This window comes from Bubalus kerabau, chromosome 4 (genome assembly GCF_029407905.1).
Source record: "Bubalus kerabau isolate K-KA32 ecotype Philippines breed swamp buffalo chromosome 4, PCC_UOA_SB_1v2, whole genome shotgun sequence".
Classification (NCBI taxonomy): domain Eukaryota; kingdom Metazoa; phylum Chordata; class Mammalia; order Artiodactyla; family Bovidae; genus Bubalus; species Bubalus kerabau.
The window spans coordinates 78026748-78046243 of NC_073627.1; the positions used below are offsets into that span (position 1 = coordinate 78026748).

Below are 19496 nucleotides of genomic sequence, written 5' to 3' on the forward strand. Positions count from 1 at the left end.
CATACATGACTATTGGAAACACCATAGCTTTTACTAGATGGACCTTTGCTGGCAAAGTAATGTCTCTGCTTTCTAATATGCTGTCTAGGTTGGTCATAGCTTTTCTTCCAAGGAGCAAGTGTCTTTTAATTTCATGGTGGTAGGCACCATCTGCAGTGATTTTGAAACCCAATAAAATAAATTTCCCACTGTTTCCATTGTTTCCCCATCTATTTGCCATGAAGTGATGGGACTGGATGTCATGATCTTAGTTTTCTGAATTTTGAATTTTAAGCCAACTTTTTCACTCTCCTCCTTCACTTTCCTAAAGAGGCTGTTTAGTTCTTCACTTTCTGCCATAAGGGTGGTATCATCTGCATATCTGAGGTTATTGACATTTTTCCTAACAATCTTGATTCCAGCTTGTCCTTTATCCATCCTGGCATTTTGCATGACGTATACTGCATATAAGTTAAATAAGTAGGGTGAAAATTTACATCCTTGACATACCCCTTTACCGATTTGGAACCAGTCTTTTGTTCCATGTCCAGTTCTAACTGTTGCTTCTTAACTTGCATACAAATTTTTCAGGAGGCAGGTCAAGTGGTGTGGTATTCGCATCTCTTGAAGAATTTTCCACAGTTTTTTTGTGATCCACACAGTCAAAGGTTTTGGCATCGTCAATAAAGCAGAAGTAGATATTTTTCTGGATATCTTGCTTTTTTGATGATCCAGTGGGTATAGACACGTTGATCTCTGGTTCCTCTGCCTTTTCTAAATCAAGCTTGAACATCTGGAAGTTCATGGTTCATGTACTGTTGAAGCCTGGATTGGAGAATTTTGAGCATTACTTTGTTAGTGTGTGAGATGAATGCAGTTTTGTAGTAGTTTGAACATTCTTTGGCATTGCCTTTTTTGGGATTGGAATGAAAACTGACTTTTTGCTGTCCTGTGGGCACTGCTGAATTTTCCAAATTTGCTGGTATTTTGAGGGCAGCACTTTCACAGCATCATCTTTTAGGATTTGGAATAGCTCAACTGGAATTCTATCACCTCCACTCTGTTCATAGTGATGGTACCTAAGGCCCACTTGAACACATGCCAGGATGTCTGGGTCTAGGTGAGTGATCACACCATCATGGTTATCTGCATCATGAAGATCTTTTTTGTATAGTTCTTTGTGTATTCTTGCTACCTCTTCTTAATATCTTCTGCTTCTGTTAGGTCCCTACCATTCTCTGGTTGGGTGAATTTCACTCAGATGACTGTTATATCTACTACTGTGGGAAGGAATCCCTTAGAAGTAATGGAGTAGCCCTCATATTCAAGAAAAGAGTCTGAAATGCATTACTTGGATGCCATCTCAAAAACGACAGAATGATCTCTGTTCATTTCCAAGGCAAACTATTTAATATCACAGTAATCCAAGGTTATATCCCAAGCAGTAATGGTGAAGAAGCTGAGTTGAACAGTTCTGTGAGGACCTCAAAGACCTTCCAGAACTGACACCGAATAAAATGTCCTTTTCATTATAGGGAACTGGAATGCAAAAGTAGGAAATCAAGAGATATCTGGAGTAACAGGCAAATTGACCTTGGAGTAAAAAATGAAGCATGGCAAAGGCTAACAGAGTTTTGCCAAGAGAATGCACTGATTGTAGAAAACACCCTCTTTCAAGAACAACAAAAGAAGACTCTACACCTGGACATCACCAGATGGTCAGTACTGAAATCAGATTGATTATATTCTTTGCAGTTGAAGATGGAGCTCTATACAGTCAGCAAAAACAAGACTGGGAGCTGACTGTGGCTCAGATCATGAACTCCTTTTTGCCAAATTCAGACTTAAATTGAAGGAAGTAGGGAAAACCACTAGACCATTCAGGTATGACCTAAATCATATCCCTTATGATTATTCAGTGGAATTGAGAAATAGATTTAAGGGACTAGATCTGATAGAGTGCCTGAACTATGGACGGAGGTTCATGACATTGTACAGGAAGCAGTGATCAAGACCATCCCCAAGGAAAAGAAATGCAAAAAGGAAAAATGGCTGTCTGAGGAGGCCTTACAAATAGCTGATAAAAGAAGAAAAGCAAAAGGAAAAGGAAGAAAGGAAATATATTCCTATCTGAATGTAGATTTCCAAAGAATAGCAAGGAGAGATAAGAAAGCCTTCCTCAGTGATCAATGCAAAGAAATAGAGGAAAACAATAGAATGGGAAAGACTAGAGATCTCTTCAAGAAAATTAGAGATAGCAAGGGAATATTTTATGCAAAGATGGATCCAATAAAGGACAGAAAGCAGAAGTATATATGTATATATACACATACACACACACCTATATAGATCATAGATATACACCATATGTATATATGATATTCATGCTAAGTTGCGTCTGTCATGTCTGACTCTTTGCAACCCCATGGACTCTAGCCCACCAGGCTCCTCTATCCATAGGATTCTCCCAGCGAGAATACTGGAGTGAATTGCCATACCCTATTCCAGGGGATTTCCTAACCCAGAGATTGAAACTGTGTCTCCTGTATTGCACAGTTTCTTTATCCATGAAGCCATTGTGGAAGCCCATATATATACACATGTGTATATATAACTCATGTATATGTACACACACATATAGAATTTGCTTTGTCAGTACTTTAAAGATCTTTTCTGATTTGTAGTGTTTTATTCTATTACATACCTGACCAATCATTTCACTGCAGTCAATATACACATTTTCTTTTGTTTTATCTTATGTTTGCTATTGTAAGCACAGCTTAATTCATAATTCTTAAACTTGTATCATTACATATTGCAATCGAATTTGAGTGGACATATATTTTTTTTTTGAGTGGACATATATTAAAGACCAAAAGTTACAGACAATTCTTAAGTTTCTCAGTTGATTATTTTTAGAAAAAGTATTTTTTTATTGTCCAACCAACAATGTAAGAAATTTGTTTTTGCCCACTCTACCTGAATTCCATTTCTGTAACTCCTTGCTTTGTGATCTTAGGCAAATATCTTAACCTTCCTGTGCTTCAGAGCATTCATTTCTATATTTAGAACAATAATTTGATTTACCACATAAGAGTCCTGTAATGCTTAAATGAGATGATACAGGAAAAGTATTTTGAAACTCCTTGGTGCATTAATAAATATTAGGTATTTTTCTGGACACCTAATGGAGATAACTTAAATTTCTAGCTGTTTTTTGCTTATATACTTATTTTTATAATATTTTTAAGCACTTGAGGATTCACATGTATTAGTAACTACAATTACTATCTTATATCTACATTTATATTTCATCCTTTGTATACAATTTAGAATAAAAACTTGAAACTTGTCTTAAATATTATGTTTTCATAGTTAAAATGTGATTCTTCTGATTAGTTTGGGTTTTTTTTTTAATCTAGCAATGGGTGAGTAATATTTTTTCTGAAGTTTCTTCTTTGGCAGTTATAAAATACATGTTTGATTTACGGCAAGTGTTAATTTTACTCATGTTTCTTCCAAATTGTCTGACTATATATTCTGGGACAAAAAATGTCATGCTTGCTCAAGCACTGTTTTTTTCTGAATAGCATCTATTAAACTATTGTGGAGTAAATGAAGCAGCTGAGGTATGATGAAATGTTTACACACGTGTTTGGCTCATAATAAAAATGTGCTGTGTTGCCTCTCTGGCATCTTTCCTACAGGGTGCTCAATTCTCTGGAAACTGGCTTTTTTATTTTAATGTCTCATGGCTATATTAGACCCATGCCCCTCTTCTCCATATCTGAAATGAATATGATTGTGTTAGAGTAAAATTGATACCCTCAGGTGATAATCAGAAAGGCAAATCCTATAGAGGCAGAGAACAAAAGAATCTTACTGTAAAAATTTACCTTAGAGAGTACTCTGCCAGTAAAATCACTTTTAAATATGAGAAAAGAGATATCTTAAGGATAGTTAAGATATTGGCATAAACAGACACATTTAAGAGACACTGATGTATAGAACAGTCTTTTGGACTCTGTGAGAGAGGGATATGGTGGGATGATTTGGGAGAATGGCATTGAAATATGTATAATATCATATATGAAATGAGTCGCCAGTCCAGGTTCGATGCATGATACTGGATGCTTGGGGCTGGTGCACTGGGATGACCCAGAGGGATGGTATGGGGAGGGAGGAGGGAGGAGGGTTCAGGATGGGGAACACATGTATACCTGTGGTGGATTCATTTCGATATATGGCAAAACCAATACAATATTGTAAAGTTAAAAAATAAAATTAAATTAAAAAAAAAGACAGATTTGAAGTGAGAATCCAGATTTCTCTAATTCAGTGCCCATTCCATAGAACTGAGATTTTTTTTTTTAACCTAAAACATGAACTTCAAATATCACATAAAATATATGTGTGAAGACCACCTGAAGACTTTGAACATCCCCTTTGAGTAAGTAAAATAATACCAACTCACTTGAAAAACAACATGACCTGAAGAATATACGGCTCCTTGATAAGACATCACACCTTTGGCTATGTGAATAGAAAATGCTTTGCACACTAATGTGCTCTGATATAATCATTTTATTTTTCTCCAGAAAAATCATTCCAAGTAAATAGTTATTTGAAAGTTAAAATGTTATAATAGGTTATCTGATTTCTTTTCTCATTTTAATGTTAGGTGTAGATTTATTTAGTGCTAAGGTGATAACTTGAACTTCCCTGGTGGCTCAGATGCTAAAGTGTCTGCCTAGAATGCAGGAGACCTAGGTTAATCTGTGAGTTGGGAAGATCCCCTGGAGAAGGAAATGGCAACCCACTCCAGTATACTTGCCTGGAAAATCCCATGGATGGAGGAGCCTGGTAGGCTACAGTCCATGGGTTCACAAAGAGTCGGACACGACTGAACACCTTCACTTTCACTCTCTAAGGTGATAACAAGGGCTTCCGGGTGATTCAGTGGTAAAGAATCTGCCTGCCAATGCAGGAGCCACAACTTCAATCCCTGGGTCCAGAAGATCCCTTGGAGAAGGAAGTAGCAATCCACTCCAATATTCTTGCCTGGGAAATCCCACTGACAGAGGAGACTAGTGGGCTACAGTCCATGGGATCTCAAAAGCGTCAGATAGGACTTATGGACTGAATGACAACAAAGAAAATAATAACTCTTTTTAAAAGCTATAGGTGGTCTTTTACAGTACTTAGAAATAGTTTATTCAGAATTATGCATTTGCCTACAGAAAAATTTCCATGAGAAAATGAAATGATTCATTTAAGGTGTATCATTGATTTTTGCCATTCTTTTCTGTTATCTTTTGCTTAACAATACCAAGGTACTAATTTGTATCCAGTATTGAAGTATTTATTCTTACACTCATTGATCTTTAAGTTAGCTGAGAGGGCTTTATTTAATGTTGTGTGTCTGTGGGTCAGCTAAAACATCTCTACCTCAGGCTCCAGAGTAAACTCTGAGACCTGGGCTGATGGAACAGCTTTTTTACACAGCATATTTTTATGCCAGTAGCAGAGCCAAAAGCCGGGAAGCCCAACTGCACATGTATATTTCAGGTCTCTTGTTTGCCTCACATCTTGTAGTATTCCACCAACCAAAGCAAGACACATGGGAGAGACTAAAGTCAGTTGGTGGGGTTATATAAGTCTATAGAATGTAAGCCTATGGCACAGTTGTAGATATATTAGACAACTAAAGGGAAGCAAATACTGATAAAAGTAATTCCATTTACCACACCTATTTACCCTCCTTCATCTTTAGATTCTTACTGTATATATTACGTAAGTATTGCATTTCTTATTCAGATATGCCTACCTTTTATTCTTCCAAAATTCTTAGTTAACAAATCATTCTTGATAGTATTTCCCAATCATGAAGTATGTGCTATCTTTAAGTAAAAACCTACTGGGTTTTGACTATGCCAGATGGCAGTTCTTTGGTAATACATTGTACATTTCTTGGCATTTTTCAACCTAGCATACTAAATGTAACTTGACCCTTTAAATAAGTTTAGGTCATTATTATAAGTATCAATTCCTATTATGTGCCATAGTACCTTTTTCATAACTAAGTCTGTGCACTTTGAGGCAGTTGCTTATTTTTACAGATGTTTAGCCATTTGAAGTCATTTTGAATGTAGCTTATAATATTGAAATAAATTATGACAATTTGTTCAATAGTCATAATACCCTAATCAAATGTAATCTTTTTATGATAAGAGGAAGCAGCCTCTGAATGAAGGCCAATTAATGTTCATATAATGAAATTATATACATTTTACTGTATAGAGTTAGTCATTTATTGTTTCACTGTTAAAAATAAATTTTAAATGCTTTCTGAATGTATTCCAAATAAGAAGGATATTGCTCTATTCTTTTTTGCTTTGCCTAATATGCAATACTGACCCTTACTATTAAATTACATACTTGTATGATCATCTCATTGATATGAATGCATGAAAAATAGCTTAAAAGTTATGAGTTATAATGATATTCAGAGTTCTAAGCATTTCTATTCTGATAACTTCTTTGATGTGAGCTAGGGTACTTGATAATCCAGGTTATATTTTTTTGTTTGTAACATAAAAGGTATTTATGGTTATTAAAAAAAAGCTAGTTCTCTTTAGGCTATAAATTGTGTTTAATTTTTAAAAATTCACAACATACTTCTCATAGAACATTAACATCCAGGGGAAAATAAGCACCTTCATTTTAGTGCATCATTTGTCTAATGAGTAAGATATTTTTAATATAATAATTTGTAGCTATTTTCAGTATAAATTAATCTTCTCATGCATATGGCACAATGATGAGACTAGCAGAGCATTTAATTTGCATCAGGTTATATTTTTCACAGTACTTTGAAAGAAAAGCCTAAGTACTGTCAAGATATGAAAATTATAATGGTAATTATTATGTAATACTGATCATAAAAGTAGCAACAATTTTCATTTACTGTATTACAGGCAGTTTTCAAAGTCTTTTACATGCAATGTGGCATTTATGTCCTCCTTTATTAGATAAGAAACCAAAGATCAAAATATTTTGTTAATTTTCCCTAAGTCATACAACAAATGGTGAATCTGTGTTTTAAAGCAGGGTATGGCTAATTTTATAGATAGTGTTCTTAATGGAGCATAGGAAGCTGCTTTTTTTCCCCCTGTAACACAACAAAAGTAACTATGATTAAATTCCTTGTAATGATTACATCATTATTATGGATATTTTCTGAATCATTTTTATGAGCATTAAAAGTAAGATTCTAATAGTCTTCATAGTCATACAGTATTGCATTTACAGTGTATTTGAGTTGCTTTTTTGTCTAGTTTTCATTTCAAAGAATAAAATATGACCTATAGAAAAAGTAAATGCTATGTAAACAAACAAAAGGCATATGCATATTTAGATAGTATTTTTATGGGTGTATCAGTTGTCATACTTACATGAGAAGAGCTTAAATCAATCTGGACCACTTTAATGGATCACATATCTTTATGATCATTGTAGTATAGTAAATGCTAACATTTATATTCAGGAACTAAATGAAATAGACATTTGGTTTCATATAATTCTCTATGTTCTGGGGTTCTGTACTTTCCATTAGATTTTAGTACACTGTTTTTGATCTTCTTTATACTGATTTCAATGGCACCCCACTCCAGCACTCTTGCCTGGAAAATCCCATGGATGGAGGAGCCTGGTAGGCTGCAGTTCATGGGGTCACTAAGAGTCGGACACGACTGAGCGACTTCACTTTCACGCATTGGAGAAGGAAATGGCAACTTGCCTGGAGAATCCCAGGGATAGGGGAGCCTGGTGGGCTGCTGTCTATGGGGTGGCACAGAGTCAGACACGACTGAAGTGACTTAGCAACAGCATACTGATTTTAAAGATTTTTGTTACAAAACTTTTAGATTATCTCTAACTTCGTGAGTTCAACCTATTTTGTTGTATTTTTTCTATGTGGGGGAAAACAGAATGAATAGTGCTACCACAAAAGCTTAAGATTAGCTGTAGAGAATTCCTTCTTTTCTTCAGCATGATGGCTGAAAATTTTAAACCAATTATAACAGGTTTTCTGTGAAAAGGTAACAGCATTGTTGACATAAATGGACTCTACCTCCTTATTAAGGTTAATCTCTTAAGACACTATTTACACTTTGAAAACAGATTCACAAAAAGGAGAAAATAGCCATACTTTTTGTAGTTTCATGAGCATCTCTGTAGTCATTTTGAAGAAGTTTGTTTACTTAGAGTCTAATCAGTAATTGTTTAATGAGTTGATGATCACCAGGGTTGTTGGATACAATGATGCTCTGATAGGTGTAGTTTACGACCCAGCTGTACACACTTTTTAAAAATTCTAAGCAATATCATATCAGATCAGATCAGTTGCTCAGTCGTGTCCGACTCTTTGTGACCCCATGAATCGCAGCACGCCAGGCCTCCCTGTCCATCACCAACTCCTGGAGTTCACGCAGACTCACGTCCATGGAGTCAGTGATGCCATCCAGCCATCTCATCCTCTGTCGTCCCCTTCTCCTCCTGCCCCCAATCCCTCCCAGCATCAGAGTCTTTTCCAATGAGTCAACTCTTTGCATGAGGTGGCCAAAGTACTGGAGTTTCAGCATTAGCATCATTCCTTCCTAAGAACATCTAGTGCTGATCTCTTTTACATTCCTCTAATAAATTCAGTGTTTGTTTAGATTTTTACTCAACTCCAAAAATTCAGTATCATGAGAAAACTCAGTCCTTCTCAGTAAAACATTTTAAACAGAAATTTAAATTTATGTTGTCAAGATACAGAATTAATTTATAAATCTTGGCTAACATTTTTTTCATTGCTTAACAGAATATAAATTGTAGCTCAAAGCCCATCTTTGTAAAGAACCTGGGTCATCTGCTTTCCATACTTGTTAAATATTATCACTGACAACTGCTAAAAGCAGCTAATACCTCCATTTTAATTCTAGATTTTCATAAATGCTCAAGTAATATAGGATTTATAATTTTCTGATTCCACATATTTTTTTCCTTTCTTTCTTTTTAAATTTTATTTTATTTTTAAACTTTACAACATTGTATTAGTTTCGCCAAACATCGAAATGAATCTGCCACAGGTATACCTGTGTTCCCCATCCTGAACCCTCCTCCCTCCTCCCTCCCCCCTCCCATACCCTCCCTCACATATTTTAAGACTCTTTTTGAAAAACATCCAGCTTGAGGCAGGGGAAGGAACTATATGAATTATTTTATTCTGGGTTTGTCACATTTAACCAAGAAACTAACTTTATGACATTATCCTGATTATTCTGAAAAATATGAGATTTTTCAAATGCCATCTATTTTGTGCTTAATGTTTATCAATTAATTTGATATAGTCTTTACAGTTTTCTGACTATGTTATAATTTAATTTTCAAATCGGCAAGTGTTTAAGGGGGTGCTTGCCTCAAGAGTATTTTTCCCTCTGTCTGATTAAATAAACAGTTGCAGTTTTGTTGTTGTTCATTCGCTCAGTCATATCCAACTGTGACCCCATGAACTGCAGCACTCCAGGCTTCCCTGTCCTTCCCTATCTCTTGGAGCTTGCTCAGACTCATGCCCATTGAGTTGGTGATGCCATCCAATCATCTCATCCTCTGTTGTCCTCTTCTCCTCCAGCCTTCAATCTTTCCCAGCATCAGGGTCTTTTCCAGTGAGTCGGTTCTTTGCATCAGGTGGCCAAAGTATTGGAGCTTGAGCTTCATCATCAGTCCTTCTAATGAATATTCAGGATTGATTTCTTTTAGGAATGACGGATTTGATCTCCTTGTAGTCCAAGGGACACTCAGGAGTCTTCTCCAGCACCACAGTTAAAAGTATCAATTCTTTGATGTTCAGCTTTTGTTATGGTCCAACCCTCATATCCATACATGACTATGGGGAAAAAACATAGCTTTGACTAGATGGACCTTTGTTGGCAAAGTAATGTCTCTGCTTTTTAATATGCTGTCTAGATTTGTCATTACTTCCAAGGAGAAAGCATTTATGGCCTTAATAACAAGAAATGCATACTAATTGCAATAATTTGCACTTGAACTCACCCTGATAATGGTAATTATAATATGTGAACTATATCTGCAGTAACATTTCTTTCAAGTACAACAGAGAATTGGCTATCAGCAATTTCCCTCCATGGTTTTTCCAGTAGTCATGTATGGATGTGAGAGTTGGACTATAAAGAAAGCAGAGCACTGAAGAATTGATGCTTTTGAACTGTGGTGTTGGAGAAGACTCTTGAGAGTCCCTTGGAGAGCAAGGCAATCCAAAACAGTCCATCCTAAAGCAAAGCAGTCCTGAATATTCATGATATTCAGCCTCAGGACTGAGGCTGAAGCCGAAACTCCATTATTATGGCCACCTGATGTGAAGAACTGACTCATTTGAAAAGACCCTGATGCTGGGAAAGATTGAAGGCAGGAGGAGAAGGGGATATTATAACATATTACAGGGCTTTCCTGGTGGCTCAGATGGTAAAGAATCTGCCCACAATGTGGGAGATCTGGATTCGATCCCTATGTTGGGAAGATCCCCTGGAGAAGGGAATGGCAACCCACTCTAATATTCTTTTCTGGAGAATCCCATGGATAGAGGAGCCTACAGTCCATAGAGTTGCAAAGAGTCGGACCTGACTGAGCAACTAACATACACATAATTTGTTGCTCATCAATTAATATGGTAGTTTTTCAGTTTACAAACTGACTTCATACATTTTTATGTCATTTAACCTGGACATCAACTATGTGGTTATTGAACAGGCAAGGGTTACTCCTATTCCACAGTTTAGAAACTGAGTCTCTAAGAGGTTGAGTGGCTTGGAGCTAAGGATATTAAAATGAAGTTGAACCAGAAAGACAGCATTAACCAATCTAATGATAGTTGCTACTGTTAAACATTTTATATATGCTGTCTAGACAAGCATATCCACTAGGAAATTGATTTGTTCAAGGCACATAATTAACATGAGGCAGTTCCTTGGTATAAATTTAGGGCTGTGTATTGTGCAGATTTCTTTCCCATTAAGTCACACAGACTATAACTTCTGGGAAAATATATTCCCAAGTAAATATAATGTGCACTTTTCTTACAAAGCATGATGCTCTGGGATAATTGCAGTTACAGAGATAGAATCCCTACAAATTAGCACATATGGTTTTAAACAAAATTCTCTGCAAGTTAGAGAAAGTAAATAGTAGAAAACAGGGAAGAATAGCTGTAGGCAATGAAACGGAATTAGAATTCTTGGCCAAAAAAGAAATGTGTGTGATATTATACTGTCCTCACAGGGAATTTAGACTTGCTCACTATTGGATTTTCACTGGAATAGATGGTTCTGAAGAAATGATATGCAAAAGACGATGGTTTTTGAAAAAAACCGAAGACTTTTACTGACTTAAAATTTTATTTCTTGAGGACAGTAGGATTTCCATGGAGCTAAAGAAAAGTGATCACTGTGATAAATTTATCATAGGAATCCAAGAAAATTGATAAATGAAGAATCATCATAATCTGTGGCTTTCAGTTCAGTTCAGTTGCTCAGTCGTGTCTTATTCTTTGCAACCTCATGGACTGCAGCTCGCCGGGCTTCCCTGTCCTTCACCATCTCCTGGCATTGGCTCAAACTCATGTCCACTGAGTCAGTGATGCCATCTGACCATCTCATCCTCTGTCGCCCTTTTCTCCTCTGGCCCTCAATCTTTCCCAGCAGCAGGGTCTTTCCCAGTGAGTTGACTCTTTGCATCAGGTGGCCAAAGTATTGGAGTTTCAGCTTCAGCATCAGTCCTTCCAATGAATATTCAGGGTTGATTTCCTTTAGGATTGACTGGTTTGATCTCCTTGCAGTCCAAGGGATTCCCAAGAGTCTTCTCCAGTACCACAATTCAAAAGCATCAATTCTTTGGTGCTCAGCATTCTTTATGGTCCAGCTTTCACATCCATATGTGACTAGTGAAAAAACAAACAAACAAACAAAAAAACATAGCTTTGACTATAAGGACATTTTTTGGCAAAGTGATGTGTCTGCTTTTTAATACACTGTCTAGGTTTTTCATAGCTTCCCTTCCAAAGAACAAACCTTTTTTAATTTCATTGCTGCAGTTAGTATCCACAGTGATTTTAGAGCCCAAGAAAATAAAATCTGTCCCTGTTTCCACTTTTTCCCCTTCTATTTGCCATGAAGTGATGGGACAGCATGCCATGATCTTTGTTTTTTAAATGTTGAGTTTTAAGCCAGCTTTTTCACTTTCCCTTTTCACCCTCATCAAGAAGCTGTGTAGTTTGACTACTCTTTCTGCCATTATATTGATAACACATGCATATCTGAGGTTGTTATATTTTTCCTGGCACTGTTGCTTCCAGCTTGTGATTCATAAGCCCGACATTTCACTTTATGTACTCTGCATATAAGTTAAATTAGCAGGGTGACAATCGAGCAGGCTTGTTTGGGTATATATTCAAAATAATTGAAATAGGACCTCAAAGAGATATTTGCAAATTAATGATTGTTGCATTATTATTCACAGTAGCCAAGAGTTGGAAGCAACCTAAATTATTCATCAACAGATGGATGGATAAAGAAAATGTGGTATATACATAGAGAGGTTCTTTAAAAAATAATTAAATCTTTATATATGCTACAACATGGATTACCTTGGAGGACACTATGCTAAGTGTAATAGTGAAAGTCACTCAGTTGTGTCCAACACTTTGTGAACCCATTGAATTCTCCAGGCCAGAATACTGAAGTGGGTAGCCTTTCCATTCTCCGGGGAATCTTCACAACCCAGGTATTGAACCCAGGTCTCCCACATTGCAGGTGGGTTCTTTACCAGCTGAGCCACCAGGAGAGCCCAAGAATACTAGAGTGGGTAGCCTATCACTTCTCGAGCAGATCTTCCCAACCCAGGAACCAAACTGGGGTTTCTCTGTAGTACAGGTGAACTCTTTACAAGTTGAGCTACCAGTTCAATTCAGGTCAGTCTCTCAGTAGGGTCCGACCATTTGTGATCCCATGGACTGCTGCACACCAGGCTTCTCTGTCTATCACCAACTCCTGGAGTTTGCTCAAACTCCATTGAGGCAATGGTACCAACTGACCATCTCATCCTCTGTCATCCCCTTATCCTCCTGCCTTCATTCTTTCCCAGCATCTGGGTCTTTTCCAATGAGTCAGTTCTTTACATCAGGTGATCAGCATATTGGAGTTTCAGCCTCAGCATCAGTATTTCCAATGAATATTCAGGACTAATTTCCTTTAGGATGGACTGGTTGGATCTCCTTGCTGTCCAAGGGACTCTCAAGAGTCTTCTCCAGCAGCACAGTTCAAAAGCATCAATTCTTCTGTGCTTAGCTTTCTTTATAGTCCAACTCTCCCATCCATACTTGACTATGGGAAAAACCATAGCTTTGAGTAGATGGACTTTTGTTGGCAAAATACAGTCTCTCCTTTTTAATATGCTGTCTAGTTTGTTCATAGCTTTCCTCCCAAGGAACAAGCCTCTTTTAATTTCATGGCTGCAGTCATCATCTACAGTGATTTTTGAACCAATAAATAAAGTCTGTCACTGTTTCCATTGTTTGCCCATCTGTTTGCCATGAAGTGATGAGACTGGATGCCATGATCTTCATTTTTTGAGTGCTGAGTTTTAATCCTGCTTTTTCACTCTCCTCTTTCACTTTCATTAAGAGGCTCTTTGGTTCTTCTTATTTTCTGCCATTAGGGTGGTGTCATCTGCATATCTGAGGTTATTGATATTTCTCCTGGCAATCTGGATTCCAGTTTGTGCTTCATCCATCCTGGTATTTCATTTGATGTACTCTACTTATAAGTGATATAAGTGGTGTGACAATATAGAGCCTTGGTGTACTCCCTTCCCAATTTGGAACCAGTCTGTTGTTCCATGTCTAGTTCTTACTGTTGCTTCTTGACCTGCATACAGATGTCTCAGGTGGCAGGTCAGGTGGTCTGGTATCCCCATCTCTTTCAGAATTTTCCACAGTTTGTTGTGATGTACACAGTCAAAGGCTTTGGTGTACTGAATAAAGCAGAAGTAGATGTTTTTCTGGTATTTTGCTTTTTGATGATCTGATGGATGTTGGCAATTTGATTTCTGGCTCCTCTGCCTTTTCTACCAGGGAAGCCCATAAAAGCCATGCACAAAAAGACATATATTGTATGATTACACTTACATGATGTATCTAAAGTAGTCAAACTCTTGTAGACTGAAAGTAGAAAGTTAGGGTAAGAGGGAAGGGAAAAAGGAGAGTTGCTATTCAATGGGTATAGAGTTTCAATTTAGCATGATTAAAATGGTCTAGACATCTGTTACATAACTTTGTACATATGGGTAATAGAATTGCATTTTACATTTAAAATTGTTGGGATGATGTCGTTTATGTATTTTTGAGTACACACAAAAATGAACTCATACATACTAAGGAAGAGGAGTGAAAAGTGCCTTGTGAGAAACCTAAACTCCAAATAGGCCAGTAAGGAAATTCAGGCAAAAATTCACATGCAATAAATATTGTTAATAACTATGGCAATGCTTACTATTAGAACTTATTGTTTATACTTGAAATAACCTCAAGATGCCAACCTATGATTCTCTATCCAGCAGTGATACCCTTCAAAAATAAAGATGCAGGCAGAAAGCAAACAGAGAAGCGAGAAAAAAATGTTGTGAGGTTGTCAAAACAATCCAGAACCAAAGGAAATACTTAAAGCTGTGCTTAAGGATGAAAAAATAGTATGTCAAATGTTATCCAGTTTTAAGAAATGTAAGACACAGAGGGCAAATATGTGGCAAATCTAAATTTATATTTATTTCATGATATAACTATTGCTATTATTGACTGTAAAAGAATACTGACTATAAGACTGATGTGGTTATGACTATATAAAACCACATATTATTTAATATTTACTGTAATTATTATATGACTATTAATTGTATAGAAAAATAACAATACTTATGTTTTTCAAATACTGAATAGGTCAGGAAATGAGTAATTGGATTTAAGAGTCTTAGGCCCATGAATTATATTGGGAATGCTAAGGGTTTTTAATTTTGACTAAGTTTTGTAGACTGTAGATTAATGTTTTTCCTTGCTTTTGAAAAGTTATTGACCATTATGTCTTCAATAGTTTATTTTGTTCCACAGGGAAGAAAAATAACAATACTTATGTTTTTCAAATACTGAATAGGTCAGGAAATGAGTAATTGGATTTAAGAGTCTTAGGCCCATGAATTATATTGGGAATGCTAAGGGTTTTTAATTTTGACTAAGTTTTGTAGACCTGTAGATTAATGTTTTTCCTTGCTTTTGAAAAGTTATTGACCATTATGTCTTCAATAGTTTATTTTGTTCCACAGGGAAGCTGCAGTCCATGGGATCACAAAGAGTCCGACACGACTGAGAGACTGAACTGAACTCCTTGTAGACTCCAATTACACGTATGTTGAAATATCTGCTAATATTTCACAACTTTTGTATGCTCTTTTCCCTCTTGCTGTCCTTTTTCCAATTTGTATTTTAATTTGGAAGTTTTCTCTTGACCTGTCATTAGCATGCAAATTCTTTTCTCTGAGTATAGTTTACTGAAAAATCAATTAAAATATTTCTTTTTTCATCTCATTTTTCATTTATTTTATTATAATTTTTTAAGATAATTTCAGCTGAACTTTTCCATCTGTTAAACATATTTTCCTTTCTTACAAGATTGTTTATCCAATTTATTAGACCTACTTGAAGTCTCATAATTAATCTTTCAAGCATTTGAACCATTTTTAGGTTTTGTTTTGTTTTTGATTCTTGTCACTGGGTAATATATTCTCACTTGACACATATATTTTGATTGAATGGTTGCCATTATGTGTAAAAGGAAACAAAACCCCAAACCAAACACACACACACACACACACACACACACACCCTCTCTCTCAAGACTGAAGGAAATATGTTTTATTCCCCACAAAGGACTTTGAATCTGTGTTTTCTTCCAGGTTATTAGTAGACTAGGGTGGTGATTTGACACTATCAAATCTCTTTCACTGGCCAAGACTTTCATTTTGCTTTATTTTTATCAGTTTACTATGGTCTTAAAATTGTCTAAGGACAAAATCACAGACTTTCCTTTAGCAGGTTTGCTATTTAAGAACATGCCACTGTGGTTTCTGGTTTCTCGCCCTGCTTTTGAACCTTCTCCAGGACCAATGGACCTTGGACACAGTGAGCCTTGTTCATTTGGACACGGTACATCTAAGCTCTGGTATATCTCTTGTCTTTCCCCAGCATAGGGGAACTGCTACCTACTGATAAATTCAGTAACTTGACTTCTGCTAAGGCTTCCTGACCTGCCTCTTGAGAAACCTATATGCAGGTCAGAAAGCAACAGTTAGAACTGGGCATGGAACAACAGACTGGTTCCAAATACGAAAAGGAGTACGTCAAGGCTGTATATTGTCACCCTGATTATTTAACTTATATGAAGAGTACATTATGAGAAACACCGGGATGGAAGAAGCACAAGCTGGAATCAAGATTGCCGGGAGAAATATCAATAACCTCAGATATGCAGATGACACCACCCTTATGGCAGAAAGTGAAGAGGAACTAAAAAGCCTCTTGATGAAGGTAAAAGAGGAGAGTGAAAAAGTTGGCTTAAATCTCAACATTCAGAAAACTAAGATCATGGCATCCAGTCCCCTCACTTCATGGGAAATAGATGGGGAAACAGTGGAAACAGTGTCAGACTTTATTTTTCTGAGCTCCAAAATGACTGTAGATGTTGATTGCAGCCATGAAATTAAAGGACGCTTGTTCCTTGGAAGGAAAGTTATGACCAACCTAGACAATATCTTGAAAAGCAGAGACATTACTTTGTCAACAAAAGTCTGTCTAGTCAAGGCAATGGTTTTTCCAGTGGTCATGTATGGATGTGAGAGTTGGACTATAAAGAAAGCTGAGCACTGAAGAATTGATGCTTTTGAACTGTGGTGTTGGAGAAGTCTCTTGAGAGTCCCTTGGACTGCAAGGAGATCCAACCAGCCCATTCTAAAGGAGATCAGTCCTGGGTGTTCTTTGGAAGGACTGATGCTAAAGCTGAAACTCCAATACTTTGGCCACCTCATGTGAAGAGTTGACTCATTGGAAAAGTCTCTGATGCTGGGAGGGATTGGGGGCAGGAGGAGAAGGGGATGACAGAGGATGAGATGGCTGGATGGCGTCACCGACTCGATGGATATGAGTTTGAGTGAACTCCGGGAGCTGGTGATGGACAGGGAGGCCTGGCGTGCTGAGATTCATGGGTCGCAAAGAGTCGGATACAACTGAGCAACTGAACTGAACTGAACTGAATTGAATGCTTCCCTTAGTTACTTTCTCCCTTCAGATTCCAACAGATGCTATATACTTGTATGGGGCAGAGGCAGACAAGGGAAAGGTCTCCTAGTATATTTATTTTTAGCCTATGATGTTATTTTTTGCTTTCTATTTTTTCAGCCTGTTCTGTTACTGGTATTTTTTTTTCCATTTGACTTGATTAGTGTTGGTTTATTATTGAATTATTACCATCTATTAACAATAATTATACATTACTTAATACTGTTTCAGTGAATTCTATAAATTTTGTTATTGATGGTTTAATTCTTAGTATTGAATGTAAATTAGTACTTTCATCACTCCCTGTTCAACTTATGGTTCTTAGAACACTTAAATCCACTTTCCCAATTGCAGCACTTATAGTATTTTACAAACATAATTATTAGTGTTTAGTCAATATTCATAATTTTTTAAAAAGTCATAGCAATTTTAAATTATTTATTCATAGCATTATTGTCTTATATAGCCAATTTTTATCACATAATGGGAAATAGATGGGGAAACAGTGGAAACAGTGTCAGACTTTATTTTTCTGGGCTCTAAAATCACTACAAATGGTGACTGCAGCCATGAAATTAAAAGACGCTTACTCCTTGGAAGGAAAGTTATGACCAACCTAGACAGCATATTAGAAAGCAGAGACATTGCCAACAAAGGTTCATCTAGTCAAGGCTATGGTTTTTCCTGTGTCATGTATGGATGTGAGAGTTGGACTGTGAAGAAGGCTGAGTGCTGAAGAATTGATGCTTTTGAACTGTGGTGTTGGAGAAGACTCTTGAGAGTCCCTTGGACTACAAGGAGATCCATCCAGTCCATTCTGAAGGCGATCAGCCCTGGGATTTCTTTGGAAGGAATGATGCTAAAGCTGAAACTCCAGTACTTTGACCACCTCATGCCAAGAGTTGACTCATTGGAAAAGACTCTGATGCTGGGAGGGATGGGGGGCAAGAGGAGAAGGGGACGACAGTGGATGAGATGGCTGGATGGCATCACTGACTCGATGGACGTGAGTCTGGGTGAACTCCGGGAGTTGGTGATGGACAGGGAGGCCTGGCGTGCTGCGATTCATGGAGTCACAAAGAGTCGGACACGACTGAGCGACTGATCTGATCTGATCTGATTATTGTTTTTATAGTTATGTGGATTTAGATTTAACCACAAGTTTGTCATCTTTTGTTCTTTATTTCTTTCTGAAGCTCCAGGTACTTTTTCCCTTTATCCTGAAACAGATTTTGATATTTATTTTAGTGTTGATGTCACAAATTTTTCTTTTGTTTCTTTGATAATATCTTTGCTTTACTTTTTATTTTGAGGGAGATGTTTGCTGGGTATAGAATTCTAGTTTTCAACTTTGAAGATACTATTTCATTCCTGAGAGGTTTACATTGCTTTTGCTATTTGACAAGATTTTATTTTGATTGTTTTTAAAAATGCATTTCTTTACAAATTTTCTACAAATTTGGTGTTTAATTGCTTGGCAATTGTGTGTCTTTGTGTAAGTGCTATTCTTTATGGATTTCTCATCATCATTTTAGATGATATTTCTACCAATTTTGTTTTTCAGACTTAGTTATGCACGTGCTATGCCTTCATAGCAGCTCTTATATTTTCTTAGACATTTTAAAATCTGTATGCTTTTGTTTTCTCCTCTTTCTGTGTGTTTTTTATAGTCTATAATCCAGTTCTTACTCAGATGTGTAAAATCTTCTGTTGAACCCATCAATAGAATTCTTAATTTCACTTATTATATTTTTTTATAATTTCCAAGCTGCTTATTAAAAATTCCAATTTGCTGAATTCTTTTATCTTTAAAGAATTTTTTGGTTGTCTTTTAGTATTTGAAAAGTACTAAATAGAAGAGGATTTTCTTTGGTCTGTGTGTTATATAACTCCATTACCTGGATCTCTTCCATGTTTGTTTTTAGTATCTTTACTTTCTGTTCAAGTTTGTTCACAGGTGTCTTTTTCACCTTTATGACTAATTGTTTTTGTATGAGTGGCAGGCATTGTACATAAAACAATTTAGAAAAAGTGTAAAAATCTGAATAATTTGATCTCTGTTCAGCATTTTTTCTTCCTCTAG

At 36.5% G+C, this 19496-nt stretch overlaps 1 long non-coding RNA gene across 3 annotated transcripts in view; it reads left to right on the forward strand.

Annotated features, from left to right (window-relative positions):
- LOC129649873 (uncharacterized) overlaps positions 1–19496 on the forward strand; it is a 181900-nt gene that overhangs the window by 116197 nt on the left and 46207 nt on the right. The window contains exons 3-4 of one of the 3 annotated variants that reach the window (XR_008713339.1): positions 15406–15486; positions 16175–16814. This is a non-coding gene — a long non-coding RNA (uncharacterized LOC129649873). Of the gene's footprint in view, positions 1–15405; positions 15487–16174; positions 16815–19496 lie in introns of those variants that run through there. The other 2 variants (XR_008713338.1, XR_008713340.1) reach the window with 2 other exon arrangements.